The 15,529-nt window shown below is 37.6% G+C and overlaps 1 pseudogene; it reads right to left on the bottom strand.

The window, feature by feature from the left end:
* Positions 1-4,042: 4,042 nt before the first annotated feature.
* LOC109251997 (GTP-binding nuclear protein Ran-like) lies at positions 4,043-6,717 on the bottom strand (annotated as a pseudogene).
* Positions 6,718-15,529: the final 8,812 nt, after the last annotated feature.

Genomic DNA, 15,529 nt, shown 5'->3' with positions numbered 1-15,529 from the left:
AAGGATGCCTGGGCTGTTTAAGTGCAGGTATAAAACCGATTAAAGATGGAACACCCTGCAGCACTCACAGGATTTCAAATCTTTTATTAGAGGAAAATACTTAGGAAAAGAAGGGTATACCCCTTGTTGGTTTTATTCGTTTGATAAACCAGTATTTATTAAGCATCGACATGTGTCACCCCTGATCTAGACACTGGGAAAACATCAGGGAAGCAAAGAGAAAAACAATTCCTATCCTCATGGAGTTCACATTGAACTAAATAAATTAGATATTTAAGTTACAGATAACGTAAAATATAATAGAAGGTAGAAACAGGATAGAAAATAGAATTTTTCTATGGAGAGAAGCCAAGTCAGGATTTGATGTGAAGGCTGTTGAAATATTAGACAGATGGCCAGGAGAGACCTTGCAGAGAGGGTAACGCCTGAGTAAATCCTGAAGTGAATCGCACGGAATACTGAAGGAAGGGAGCCCAAGCCGCAGGAAGTAAACTGTAATAGCCCTGAAGCAGGCATGTGCCTGGACTGTTTAAGGAGAGTAGGGTCGCTCAAGAAAATTGCATAAGAGAAAAGCATAATAAGAGATGAGGCCATCAAAAGTATAAGAGCTTTGGATGTGGGGCCACATAGATCTTGTAGACTTTTCTTTTTTAAATTTTTTGTTTAAATGTTTATTTATTTTTGAAAGATGGAATGTGAGCAAGGGAGAGGCAGAGAGAGGGAGGGAATAGAGAATCTGAAGTGGGCTCTCTGCTGTCGGCACAGATGTGGGGCTCGAACCTACAAATAGTGAGATCATGACTTGAGCCAAAGTCAGAGCTTAACCAACTGAGCCACCCAGGTGCTCCAGACCTTGTAGACTTTTAAGGTGCTATAGAAAATCGTACACAATCACTGGGAACTTGAGGCAGGCATCTGACAAGGTCTGTCTTATGTTTTCACAAAACCACTCTGGCTGTGTGCTTAAAAAAAAAAAAAAAAAAAGGAGCGAGGGCAGAAGCAAGGGAGAATAGCAGTGGACGTCACTCTCCAGCCTTCTTTTTCTGCCCTGTGCCCTGCAGGGGTAACCTCGATGGTATATATTAACCACTGATTGGCTTCTTTGAGTCTGGCTTGCATGGGGCTCAACTAATGAGAGACACTCATGGTGGGGGGGGGGGGGCGCGCGCAGGGACTGGGAAGAGAGTAAGATTTATCTCTTTCTTATGCTCTTCTCTTGCTGGCTCAGGTCCCCATTGGTTGTTCCTGTCCATCTACCAGGGCCACAGTTCCTTCTGGTGCCTCTCTCCATGCAGCTGCTTCTCTCATTTCCTGTAGCAGCTCCTTGGCCTTTGTAAATAGTTCCTTTACTAAATCCTTCTTAATTATTCATATTTGTCGTCTGTTTTCTGCCTAGGATTGCCTGATGTATCAGATACAAGGCCATGCCATATTCCAGGGAGATATGATGATGACTTGGTCCAGGCTGATGGCAGTGGAGGTGGGGAGAAGTGTTTGAATTATGGACATTTTCAAATGAGAGCCTACTCAGTTTACTACTGAACACAATGTGGGGTGAAGGTGTGAAGACATGTAGGGGGTGCCTACATTTGTGGCCTGAGACACTTCAGTAATGGAGTGGCCTTTGAATATATTCTCTTGAAGTTCAGGGGAGAGAGCTGAGCTGCAGATCTAAAATTGAAAGTTACCTGTGTAGAGATGGCTTTTGAACCCTGATGTAGGATGAGATCACTAAGGGATTGAGTCTAGACAGAAAAGAGAGCAGATCCAAAAGGTGAGTCCTGGAGCAGCCTGGTATTTAGAGATTCAATAAATGAGGAATCTGATAAGGAGAGTGAAAAGGAATTATGCAAGAGGTAAAAAGCATTCCAAAGGATTGTGATATTCCTGAATCCAGGTGAAGAATCTCTACAGTAAAAATGGACAGACTGTTCTGTAAGGTTCTAATAAACTAATGCTGGCTTTCAGTGTAAATTAGAGCATTTTAAATAAATACATATGTATATATACATGTAAGATTTTGATACGCAAATTAAAGAGGCATATTAAAACTATGTCCCACAAGTAATAATGGCATTTCGATGACACACATCTCAGTTATCCTCGGTCATCTGAGACTCACTGTGACACTCTCACAAGGCAGCTTATATTTAGACACATTAGTGTTTCACAGCTTAACATCCTATACAGTGTTATCTACACTATTTCCCCAGAAGAATTTAAGTGTCAGGAAAAAATTTTAGAACTTATTTACCCCAAAGAAGTAGAAGTTTCTGCAGCGGCTGGGGAAGGGGGGGGGTGGGGAGGGGAAAACAGCTGAAGGAACTCAACTCTGACTCCAACAGGAAAAACTATGAATTTAATGGTTTAAGGGGGACAGAGTGCTGCCTCTCAGCTCATCCCAAACAAAAAGTAAGGAACAAGAAAGGCAACTTGGAGCCCTGCATGAGTTTGGGAAACATATTTACAGTGATTGCAATTAATTTAGAGAAGTATTTCAGGTAAGGATAGCAACCATAGACCATTGTTCATGGCTTTAAAATTCTTAACTCTCCATGTCATTAAAAATATTTATTTAAAAATAACTAGTGATTAATTTAGCTCAGTAAAAATATTTAATACACTTATTTTCTTGAGTTTTAATTGATACATAAATTTTTCAGCTCATTGGAAATTCACTTTTTATGAAGTGATTCATTAATCATTACAAACATGCTCATGTGTGTCACATTTCTGTAATTAAATTATTTTGCAAAAGGAGCTATTGCTGTGTAAAAGATTGGCTTCAAAACCCAATTCAATGCTAGATTAGTGAAGTTTCTTCCTAAGGAACTTGAGTTAGAAAGCTAACAGGGATCATGCAGTGTATAAAAGGAAATTCATATTTACTGTATGATACTGATTTTAATAATCTGCGCACAAGTGCCAAAGTGACTAATCAAAAAATTGGTATTCACAGTCACATATGAAGGTTTGGTTCTGTTCATTTCAAGTATTAAGGATGCAATTTTCTAGGACAACACTTTGGTTGCATTTAATTTTACTGTGAAATTTGAGGGACCTGAGATTTTTCTGATTTTCCTCCTCATAATATTACCTCTGTTTATTATGTTCTCCATGCTATCCATTTCTCCATAGAACTATAGTTTCCACAAGCACACTGAAGATTTACAAGATCCCTCTTACTGACCAATTTGCATTGGTTCTTTTCACATGAATCTTTTGCTAGCTTTTTCTTTTTTAATGTCTTTGAAAAATATGTTCAATATGCTTCTACTTATTTAAAAAGTAGATGGCTAAAAACATGTGGATAATAACTGCGATGGGTTGAAACACCATCAAATATGTTGAAATCCATGAGGTCCTAATAATATATTTTTTTAAAGAAGCTCATTGTTTTGAATACGGTTGGAGAAATGAGGAATCTGAAAAGGAGAGTGTGAAGGAATTACAGGAAAGAACCCAGGATTTAACCTGGCTTGTCTATGAGAACTGTACTTCGTAGTGACCAAACAGTTGATGAGGAAAAGATTACCTTTAAAAAGATACACAAAGCTGGACAACGTTAAGCCTATTGATCAAAGATTATAGGCTTAGTGAAGTTACATATTAAGTACATATTATCCTGTAGATTTTTGTCTAGTAGATGAACACATTATTTCTATCCAGTGGAAAAGATAACCCTAAACATAAAACACCAACCAGTTGGTATATAATCTAACAAACTGCCTCTAACATTCCTTTATTAAATTGACGGTAAATTCTTAGCACCTCAAAATGTTCTTTTTCTGTGATGTGACTGTAACAGTCTTCTATTTGCAACTCAGGAAGGAAACAACTGTGTTCCAAAACAGCTAAAATACACAAGTCCAACAACTGAAGGTACTTTTTAAGCTGTCACATTCACTCTGAAGCCTATTCATCTCCTTCGGGATCCCAGAGATTAAGCACCTGTTCTGCTCAGCTATGTAATAAAGTGGCAAACACGCTGTGCCACTGACATCACAGGACAGTTGCCTATAGAACTAGATGCTGCACTTTCTCACAGATTCTCATCCTCAGCTGAGACAGCAGTTGTCTGAGCAACCTCTAGATCTTGTTCATACTGTGCTGCCAGAGCTGGGTCCATGACAATCTCCGGTGGGGCAAGAGCAAGCATGGTGACAAACTTCAAGTCAGGGTCTCCAATTAGTTTTCTGGCAAGCCACAGGAAGGGCTTTTCAAAGTTGTAGTAACTTTTGGCAGAAATGTCATAGTACTGAAGGTTCTTCTTTCAGCGGAAGACGATAGATTTTTGCCTTAGCTTTCCTGTCCTGAACACCTACTTTGTTGCCACACAGCACAGTGTGGATGTTTTCAGATACTCATACCAGATCTCTGTGCCAGTTAGGCACATTCTTATAAGTAACCCGTGGTATTACACTAAATGTTATAATGGCACGCCGGGCTTGGATGTCCTATATCTTTCAGCCCACCAAATTTCTCAGAACCAGCCGTATCCCATATATTGATCTTATCAGGTCTTCTGTTGGTATGGAACACAAGGGAGTGGACTTCAGCACCCAAGGTGGCTTCATATTTCTTTTCAAATTCACCAGTCAGAAGACATTTTACAAATGTAGCTTTTCCAATACCACCATCGCCAAACAATTCAAGTTTGAACTGGACTTGGGGTTCTCCTCGGGCAGCCACTATGCTGTGGCTTCCAGAAGTGTCTCCGGCCCATCTGACTGAGGCTAAACCACTCTTTATATCTTACTGTTTTTCTCATTAATTAATGAGTTGAGTAAAATCCTAGACATATATTTATGTTAAATTTGCGTGAAAGTCATTTTACCTTTTTGAAAAATATATTCAGCAGCCATAAGCAATAAAGCTAGTAAATGAAGAAATGGAAGAGTCAGTATTCTGAGTTACTTTGCAACTCCTAATGAATTAGTGGATCTAGGCAACAATCATCAGTTGCTAGTGACATCACGTACAAAAACAAGACTGGATGGCTCCATTGGTAAAGTGTCCAGCTCTTGATTTTGGCTTAGGTCATGATATTACTATCTGTGGGCTTGAGCCCTGCATCGGGCTCTGTGCTGACAGTGTGGAGCCTGTTTGGGAATCTCTCCCTCTGTCCCCTCCCACCCTCCCCCCAAAAAAAACCCTTAAAAACAAAAACGAAAAAGAGACAATTAGGCAATATTCATCTTGTGGTGGAAATATACAATATATTCTATGAAGCAGTCTTGACAAAAATACTAAACCTGGATCTGAAGATACAGGTCAATGAATAAATTTGGCTTCAGGACAATTTGCATTGTATTATTAGTGATAATTTTTAAAACTGCTCTTTCATTTTATCTTCTCTCTGTCTCTTTCAGTCCAAGCAGGTAGTGCTCTGCTGGCAAACATTTTCAAGAACCTTGTTCACTCATGTATGTCTTAGAATTCACTTCACTAGCAAAAGACTCTCTTTCATACATCTCCCTGGATATTTCCATGTCTGTTGTAGCTTCTGCTTAGCTGGCTGAGGGGATCTATGAGGTGCATGCTTAATATTTGGTGTGTCTGAATTCTCTACTGATTTTTCTCAGTTATCAACGAAACTATTCAGTGACAGTCTGAACTGTTTCTCTAGAGTGGGATTTCCTGGGAGTGGTCTCTTAATTTCAGCATCTTTCGCAATCGAATAGGCCGAGTTTCCCAAAGTGTATCTTTTGCAATCGAATAGGCTGAGAGTTTCCCAAAGTGTCAAGTTCTGATTCCTTTTAAACAGTTCTTTGCTGCATTTCTCCCTTTGCTCTCACATTTTCTAATGAAAAGCAAGAAAAAACCTATTCACACCTTTAACACTTGGCTTGGAATCTCCTCCACTAAATATCTAAATTTATCGCTTAAAAGTTCTGCTTTTACAGAACTTCGGGACACAATTCTGCTAAGCTCTCTGCCACTCTGTTACAAGGATCCTCTTTCCTAGACAATTGAGGAAAGTCTGCAAAGTAAGGAAAGAACAAGATAAACGAAAAAGTGACCCTTGAGGAAGTGGAATTAAACAATCTCCTTAGCCTCCTATCCCTTTTAATGGCCTACAAAAATTCAGGAACACATTGTATTCTACTCAGAGGATGAAACTCTACTCATGAAAAGAAATAATAAAGGAGCTGAAAGTTTCAAATAACATGTAGCTCATTTTCTTCGAAGTTTTCACCAGCAGTATCTTTAATGTCTATAATATATCTACCAACAGTCTGTTTATGATTTAAGGATTCTCCAAAGTGATATCTGTCTTCTCTACCATGCTCCTCACTCCCTTTTGAATCATTATTACCCATATTTCTACTAATGGTCTGCTTAAGTCCCTCTAGGCTTTTTCTATCATGCTCCTCAAAATTCTTCCAGCCTCTGCCACTTCCCAACCAATTCTAGAGCCCCTTCCGTTTATTTAGGTATTGTTATAGTAGCACCCTACTCTGAGTACCAAAATCTGTACTAGTTTACAATTGCTGCTGTGTCAAATTACCACAAATAGGGTGATTTAAAATGATACAAATTTATTATTTTACAGTTTTGTAGGTTAGACATCCAACATGGGTCTCAGTGGGCCGTCTGCAGGACGTCTGCAGAACTGGGTTCCTTTCTGGAGGCTTAAGGGGAGAACACATTTCCTTACCTTTTCCAGTTTGTAGAGGCTGCCCGCTTTTCTTGTCCCACCAGCACCTTTTCCATCTTTACAGCCAGCAACGGTCAGCAGAGTCCTTTTTATACTGTCATCCTCTGGGTTTCTTTTTCAATTCACTCTTCCACTTTTACCGACCCTTGTGAATACTCTGGGTTCACTAGAATAATCCAGGATAATCTCCTTGTGTTAATGGAGGCTAATTCGCAAACTTCAGTCTACAACCTTAATTCCCCTTTGCCAAGTAACCAAACACATTCACAGGTTCTGAAGCTTAGGATATGGACATCCTTGGAAATCATTCTTCTACTTCTCATATACGTTCACCCTAGAAGGGATTCCCCAACAAGCTGCCCATTTATTGGCCACTCACATTAAAGTGAGTCTACTGTTAGCAAATGCCTGTGGACACAAACACTCTAAGTAACTTTTCTTTTTCTTTAAAATTTGGAGAGACTATAAGCATTCATTAGGTATTTGAGGAATATGTTCAAAGTATTGAAAAAGATAAGATAAATACACTGATCCAGAGAAGAATTGAATAAACAACCTCACCTCCTCTTCCCCCCTTTTAATTAACAGCCTGCAGAAATTCAAGAATACATTTGTATTCTACCCATATATCAATAAAATGTAATGAGAAGGAAAAAGAGAGCAAAAGAACTCTCCAAAATTAAAAATATGCATGCAAGCATAAAGTTTTTAGAAACCTTGCAATTGTTGAAGATAAGAAATCTCCTTGAAAATAGAACAGATCCGTCCAAGAAGTTGTTTTCAACTGATCAAATTTCCAGGAGAGTGCTGACAAAGTGGAGTGAAAAACATTCCCCCCAAAATGAACTTTTAAACTAAATTTCCAGAACTAAAGGGAAACACGTCTTGAAATAGGAAAGACTTTTCCACGACAAAAGACCCGAACTTAGACATCTGTGAGCAATTTCAGGAAATCAGGTATAGAGGATTCTAAAAGCTTTTCGTAAGAGAAAGTCATATATGCAATGTGATACCACTAGTTAGGGCATGCCATCAGTTCCACAAGCAGATGATAGAGTAATTCTTCAAAGTCCTAAGTTAAAGTAAATTTAAACTTAGAATACTTACGCCAGCCAAATTATTGATCATGGGTGAGTATGAAATTAAAGATGTTCGTATATTAAGGTACTCAGAAAGTCTGTCTCTTATACAATCTTCCTCAGTAGAGAAATCAAAAATAATTAATTATACTAAGAAAAAATGGGGGGAGTTTGAGATTATATAAATCATCTAAATCTTCATATAAGTAGCAGAAAAGAAATGGAGAAAAATCTAAATCTGATATTAGGCAAATAGCTGTAAATATAGCTCATTTTGCATGAAGAAAACCATCTTTAGAACTATACATAGCCAAGTTTAAAAGGCACTGCCTCTGATGTGTAGAATTAGGAGTGGAGAAAGACGGCTAAGAAGAGGGAGATGATGGTTAATTCTCATAGTGAAGGCTTTATATTACTATATGACTTTTGTACTTAGGGTTTAAAAGAGAAGAAGATGGCGACTGCCGGGAGGAGCGATGCAGAGAGTATGGAGAAGGTGCCTGCTAGTCTCTGTCCCAGAGAGCACCCCAGCAGGCCCCCAGAAGTGTGTCAAATCAGATGCCTGCCCTTCAGATCTGTGCTCCTAGACAAGCAAAGTCCAGGTGTCCCTCCTAGCAGCCGCTTCCTGCTGGGCCCTGCCCAGGTGAGTGCAAGCACTGGAGCCCTTTAAGAGTAGTTGTTGGATAGCAGCGGCCTTGTGGGTTTCCTGGATTCCAGGCCCTGTTGGTTTCTAAAGCTAGATGTTTGGGGGGCTCATGTCTCAGGTGCACGTCTTAAAAGTTGGGAGTTCTTGATGTGAGGTACAAACCCTTAGCTTCTTAGGGAAGAACTCTGGGTTTTCAGTTGCCTCTCAACTGTGGGTTGTTGGACTGGAAGAGGGGCTTATGGCGGGATTGTGTCCCAGGCTCTCCTACTCCCTTTGAAGTGGATCTTCTCTCAATTTTTCAATTTTTCAGACATGGACAAGTCACACAGTTTTTAGTTTTTGGTTTTTTTTTTTTTTTTTTTTTTTTTTTTTGCGGAGGAAATTGTTCCATATGTGGCTGTAGATTTAATGTTTGTGAGAGAAGGCGTGTTCAGGATTTTCTTTTGTGGCTAGCTTGAGCCAGACCAGAACATGACTTTTATGCTTGGGGATATATTGAGAAAAACAATAAAGCTGGAGGAGAAGGATCAATTTTCCTCATTTGTATTATCAGTCAACATATGGGTAATTTTCAAGGGGTACAGGAGTGCTGATGCATAGGGGCACATGTACCCCAATGTTTATAGCAGCACTTTCAATAATAGCCAAATTATGGAAAGAGCCTACATGTCCACCAACTGCTGAATGGATAAAGAAGATGTGGTTTATACATACGATGGAATACTACTTGGCAATGAGAAAGAATGAAATCTGGCCATTTGCAGCAACGTGGATGGAACTGGAGGGTATTATGCTAAGTGAAATAAGTCAGGCAGAGAAAGACAGATACCGTATGTTTTCACTCTTATGTGGATCCTGAGAAACTTAACAGAAGACCATGGAGGAGGGGAAAGGGAAAAAAAAAAGTTACAGAGAGGGAGGGAGCCAAACGATAAGAGACTCTTAAATACTGAGAACAAACTGAGGGTTGATGGGGGGTAGGGGAGAGGGGAAAGTGGGTGATGGGCATTGAGGAGGGCATCTGTTGGGATGAACACTGGGTGTTGTATGGAAACCAATTTGACAATAAGTTATATTTAAAAAAAAAGAATGTGAAAAAAAACCATATGGGTAATTTTTATATTATGGTGCCTGTATCTTTGAAATCTCTGGAATAAGAACTATCAAATTAATTAGTATACTAACTCTCTTTGTCACCTTAGTTTTTAAGCTAAAAACTAGCTTAAACATAAATGTTTCAGTATTGCCTATAAAGTGAGTATCCTAGTGACTAAAATGTACCCCAATAATTAAAGCCTCCATGTCAGCAACATTTAGACAGCAAGATAAATAAGTGAATCATCAGAAGTAAGCATCTAGCCATATGTTTATGGAGATCTTATTGGAATACTCCACAGTCTGGGTGCATAGACTGTAAGAGTGGGCCTTCGGGAGCTGGCAAAAAACAATGAATTTGCTGTGCACAGTTAGGTCAACACGTTGAAATTTCCAAAGACTTTGTTTAAATTTCATGCGTCTGTGCCATGTGATTTAGGTCCAGAGTAAATATTTAAATGCATGAACCCTGCCCTAGTTGATAATTCCTTCAAATATGCCCTTTGACAACAAAGTAGATGTGTTCTCACAATAATAAATGTTGGGAGACATGGGGGAAGTTATAAATGGAAAGGCCTCTTACTAATGGACCTTGAGAGCTTACAAATCTTTTCTAATTCTGAGATTATCAGTGACTCTATACATGCACCACTCACAACAAAGGAGTTAAAGATAGAAAACTGAATAACCACTCTTTTTACCATAAAAGGGGTACATATTTGAGGATTATACAAACTAAACAGAATCAGCCCAAGACTTATCTATCACAAATTGACCCCATAATTTTGTTTTTTTGCTTTGGAAGTAGGATGGTGGTGGCTTTAAAAATGCTTCAGTTCTGAAGGGAATAAAGGACCCTTGTTAGCCTTTTCTGCCCATTTATACTATGAAAGATAGTGTGGTTGTTACACTGGCTCTACAAGATGGGCTTGATTGGAAGTCACTTCTGCCCCACAGTGGACTGTGTCAACATGTACTCTGAATTCAGTATATGGACTTCAGCAGCTGGTTCAGAATGACCACACAGTGATTGGTTATGTATCATCTGGATATAGAGTATCATTTCTAACCAACCAACTCTGAGAGAGTGTAGTGAAGATGTTCATGTGTACATATGATCTTCTTTGAACAATTATCTAATACAGAATAAGGGACAATGAAAGTTTTTTGCCAATGCAATTGAAATTTAAGAACTGTTTGAAAACAGGTTAAATGTGGATACAGCAAATTGTCGTTGAGTGAGTGCATAGGTACTGTTTAGAATTAAGGAATGCATTGTATGGAGTCACTGTCAAAGAAACAATTATAATAGGCTACAAAGCCTGCTAAAAAATAAAACATTATAAAAGGAAAGGACAAAAATTATAATACAGTAGGAACTGAGAGTCTAGAAATCAATGTGGTAGCATGTGTAGGAGAAATATTGATAAGAAAAAGAAAAAAATAACAAAGAGTTATGTTGAGGGAGCTTTAAAACAATCAGTTGATTCTGATAGGGGCAGAGAAAAATCTCTAAAAATGTGGTAAGGACAAAAATATTCCTTTCAATTAGACTGATATATTTACACTATTAAAGTATCTGTTTGTTTATTTTAGAAACTGTGAGGAAGACATGAATGCCAAAAATATTACCAAAGTAACTTGAAAAATGGATTTTGGTTAATATCATAATCCTTTTCAGAAACATAGCTACCTTCCTAATTCTATGATTTCCCATGCTGATCTACAGTAATTAAAACATTGTTAACCCATGATTTTCTTTTCTTTAATATAATAATCCATGCTACAAAGTTAGATTTTTACCAGTATCTGGAATGTACATGTTGCACTGTGAGAAGTGATATTCAATGTCAGAGTAAGTCTAATGCATAATGTTTCTTTCTGTGTTAATATTTTATGGATTTTTTTTCCCCTGCAGTTAAAACATGGCATGTGAAGTTTTGGAAAAAAGAATTATTTAATTTTTTTGAAACATAGTTTTCTTTTACAATGGGTGACTATTACTAGGTATTGCACATAATTAGGCCAGATAATTCATTTTGTAAATATAATTCTCTATGTAAGAAAACTGCTTTTTTTTTTTACATTTTATATTAGAAAAAATGAAGCATATACAAAGCAAACAGAATACTGTACTCATCACCAGCTTCAAGAGTTATCTCACTTTTTTGTCATTTTTGTTTTGTCTCTCCCCTCATCATTACTGTAATTTTTAAATAGCTTTTTGAAGTAAAATTTACAGGCACTGAAATGCACAAATGTAACCCAAACCCTATCAAGATATAAAATATGTCTATCATCTAGAAAGCTTCCTTATGTCCCTTCCCAGTCAGTCAACTGCCCCCATCCCCACCAAGGATTAATTTTTCTTGATCTAGAACTTCAGATGAATGTAATGATACATTTTGCACTTAATTGCACTGGCTTCTTTCACACAGCATAATGTTTATGAGATTCATCTATGTTGTTGGTGTATATTAGTGATTTGTTCCTTTTTCTAACTGAGTAGTACCCCATGGTAAGAACATAACACTGTTTGTTTGTTTACTCTTCTGCTGATGGACATTTGAGTTACTTCCAGTCTAGGGTATTAGGAATAAATCTGCTATACACATTCTTGTGTAAATCTTTTCACGAGCATATGTTTTTATTTCTCATTTTGTATGCCTAGGAGTAGAAATGCTGAGTCAAAAGTAGGAGTATGTTTAACGTGACAAGAAACTGACTGGTCTTTTCCCAAGGAGACTGTACCATTTCACATTCCCACCAGAAGTGTATTAGCATTCCACTAGCTACACATTCTGGCCAGTGCTTAGTGCGGTCAGGGTCTTTAATTTAGCCATTCTAGTGGGTGTCTAGTAGCAGCTTGTTAAGGTTTTAATTTGTATTTTCTGCAGGCCCAATGATGTTGAGCACTTTTTCATTTGCTGATTGTCTATTCAAATATGTTCACATGTGAACTCTTGGTTTGTGTTTTGTCCATGTTTAAAATGGGGTCGTTGGCCTTATTTATTGGTAGTAGTTATGTATACTCTCTGGATAGAAGTCCTTTGTCAGATTTATGTTTCACAAGAGTTTTCTCTGAATCTGTGCCTGGTTTTGAACTGTTTGTCCTGCTCCATTTATTTATTTGTCTACCCATATGCCAGTACCACACGATTTTGGTTACTGTAACTTAGTCATAAGTTGAAGTCTGGTAATACAGATCTTCCAAATTTGATTCTCGTTTTCAAGATTGTAGAATATGGTTAAACATAGTTTTGCATGTAGCTAGCTTCCTCCTCTTATTTGCATATTTATATATGTTTTAAACATAATTTAAATTGATAAGTATTCATATTAGAAACTTTGGATTCCAGATAAAGAAACAGAAGGAATTTGTGAAAATTACTGCTAATCCTCACTTAACTGGAACATATCTAGAGAATATGCAAAAACGTTAGGAATAAGGGCAAGTTTATACCTAGAGTTGGCAGGTGAATGATATTGTCAATTAATCTGGTGTTTTAATTGCAGGGTTTTAAACAATGATCTGCTGGGAGATACATATATATGTATATATATATACACACACACACACACACACATATATATATATAGTTTTGTAATATTCTTTTTATGATTAATACAGCCTTATATATTAATATATTAATTATAAATAAATTGTATAATTACAAGTAGTTATATATATTTGTCCATGCAACAATTCAATCAATAAGAGCTCACATTGTCTTGCTAGTCAAAAAAGCTTTTATGTGTCACACTGGGTTGTAAATATGTCCTCTTTGTGAAAATTCAGAAAAGAAGAAAACATTAGTGGGATTCTAATTGTATCTCCCTTAGCTTAAATTCTTAAATTCTACTTGGTTGAGAAAATCAGGATCTGTTGGGTTTTAAATGTAATGACTTAATATTCATAAAATAAATGTTGCCAGTGTACATGTGAGTTTGCAGAAAAATGGGGGATACACTCTAGGTTTTTAGCATGAAAATGTAGTGGCCTGAGTGAGGTATAGAAGGAGCAGTCATGCCACATGGAAAAGCATTACTCTACCTGAGAAGTTTTTATTTCTGTATTTTTAGGACAGTCCAGAGTTAGGGGCAGTCCCCTCTGCCTTCTCCATCTGGCACTTTACTGTTGTGAGTTTGTTGTCACTACCCTCTTCCCTTTCTGTTCAGCATATTGACTCAAGAGTCAACTGGAAGTAATGAGCTGCCATGGTGCCAGCAGCCTCATTACTACCGAAAGGCTTGGGATCTGCTCTTTGCTCCTATATCTTTGAATTTCTAAGTTTGGGGGTTGTTTTTCTTGATTCTTTGTGGGCATATTTTCTCGTCGCAAAGGCTAGACCGTGGACTTTTAGCACCATCCCAGTTTTTAGCAATGAAAGATTTGTTTTTAACCTGTCTTTGAATATTTCTTTGGTCATCAATGTAGAAAATTGGGCTTTGGGTAGGTGAAAGGTATCAATTCGTACCATCAGTTCAAAGTGAATTATCCATGTTTTATAATGTGTAAGGAAGACTTTCTATATTGGATGAAAGAAATACCCATGGTAATTCCCAAACTATTACTCATATTCATTCTTAGATCAAAGAGGAGAAATATTGTGCTTTTAAAACTTTTTTCTGTAGTTAAGCCTATTCTTATCTTTAATATGGGCAACGATTTTTTTTAAAGAATTGTACTGTTGAATATATGTTTTTTATTTAACATCCTAATAAACCTTGCTAGGTAGACGAAACTCAGTGTCTTTCATGATGACTGACAGAAATTAAATAGTTAACAATTATTTGGCTTCTCTGAAGTCCTGGGAATTTATAGATAAGAATTAGAACCCCCATATCTTAGTTTCTCCTTTATGCAGAAACCAAGTCAAATTCTAAGAAACATTATTCGTTTGCTCATAAACAAAGGCGAACATTTGAGCTTATCACTGGGATTCAGGAAAACTGTCACAATTGTTATAAAGTAGAAATAATGAAGTTAAATTGAGTTATTTTTTTTTTTTTAGGGAAGTTCACTTTCCTCCTTGAGCATATACTGGTTTTCTATTTGCTTAATTAATTTCTATCATAATTATTGGCGATTTTAATAATTGGTATTTAATAAAAAAACTACCTTATATTTTAATTTAGCTTCAAGCTTATGTGAGTAGCATAGTGGAAGAGATGTCTTCCCAGCAAAGTCCTTGGTTGATCCATCTTTTGTGTTGTATACATTGCTTACCATAGTGTAGCCATGTAGTGATTGTTTGGGGTGTGTTTTCTGCAATAGCAAATAAGGAAAATGGAGTTACAGAGGATCCTGGATATTGTGTCAGAGTGTTTGAATTTCATTGCATAAGCCATGGGAAGAGAGGGCAGTTTTTTTTTTAATGTTTATTTATCTGTGAGAGACAGAGAGCATGAGCAGGGGAGGGGCAGAGAGAGAGAGAGAGGGAGACAAGAATCTGAAGCAGGTTCCAGGCTCTGAGCTATCGGCACAGAGCCTAACGCGGGGCTTGAACTCACAGGCTGTGAGATGGTGACCTGAGCTGAAGCCGGATGCTTAACCGACTGAGCCACCCAGGCGCCCTGTGAGGATGGTGTTTTGAGAGGACACTTAGTAAAGGCAGCATTTGGGATACCTTTTCCTGCAGTGGTGCATAAGATGTCTTAGAGATGGTAGAACATGGAAGTGACAGTACCAGTTAGGAGGCTGCTACATAAAAATAATTCCTTCCATGCACACTGTGACCCAGGTCAACCAAAGTTCTCATTGCTTCTCTATCATCCTGTTTCTCTGGGTTTCGTCTTTATTTTTTCTTTGTACCTCCAAAATTTTGTTCTGGCAGCTCCTCTTCTCTACACTTGAGAACCTTCCAAGGCATGAATGAATGTGATGCCCTGATGAAGTACTACCTCTTTCACTAAGACTTTGCTGACACCTTTAATTGGTGGTTTTTATTCTTATCTTTGAAACCCCAACACTGTATCTCTATTTTTTAAAATTTTTATTTATTTTGAGAGAGCGGGGGAGGGGCAGAGAGAAAGAGAATCCTAAGC

This window comes from Panthera pardus, unplaced genomic scaffold, assembly GCF_024362965.1.
Source record: "Panthera pardus isolate Hobbes unplaced genomic scaffold, ASM2436296v1 HiC_scaffold_20, whole genome shotgun sequence".
NCBI classification, from domain to species: Eukaryota; Metazoa; Chordata; class Mammalia; order Carnivora; family Felidae; genus Panthera; species Panthera pardus.
The sequence above is the reverse complement of the archived record's forward strand: the minus strand, read 5'-3'. Positions and strand labels throughout refer to the sequence as shown.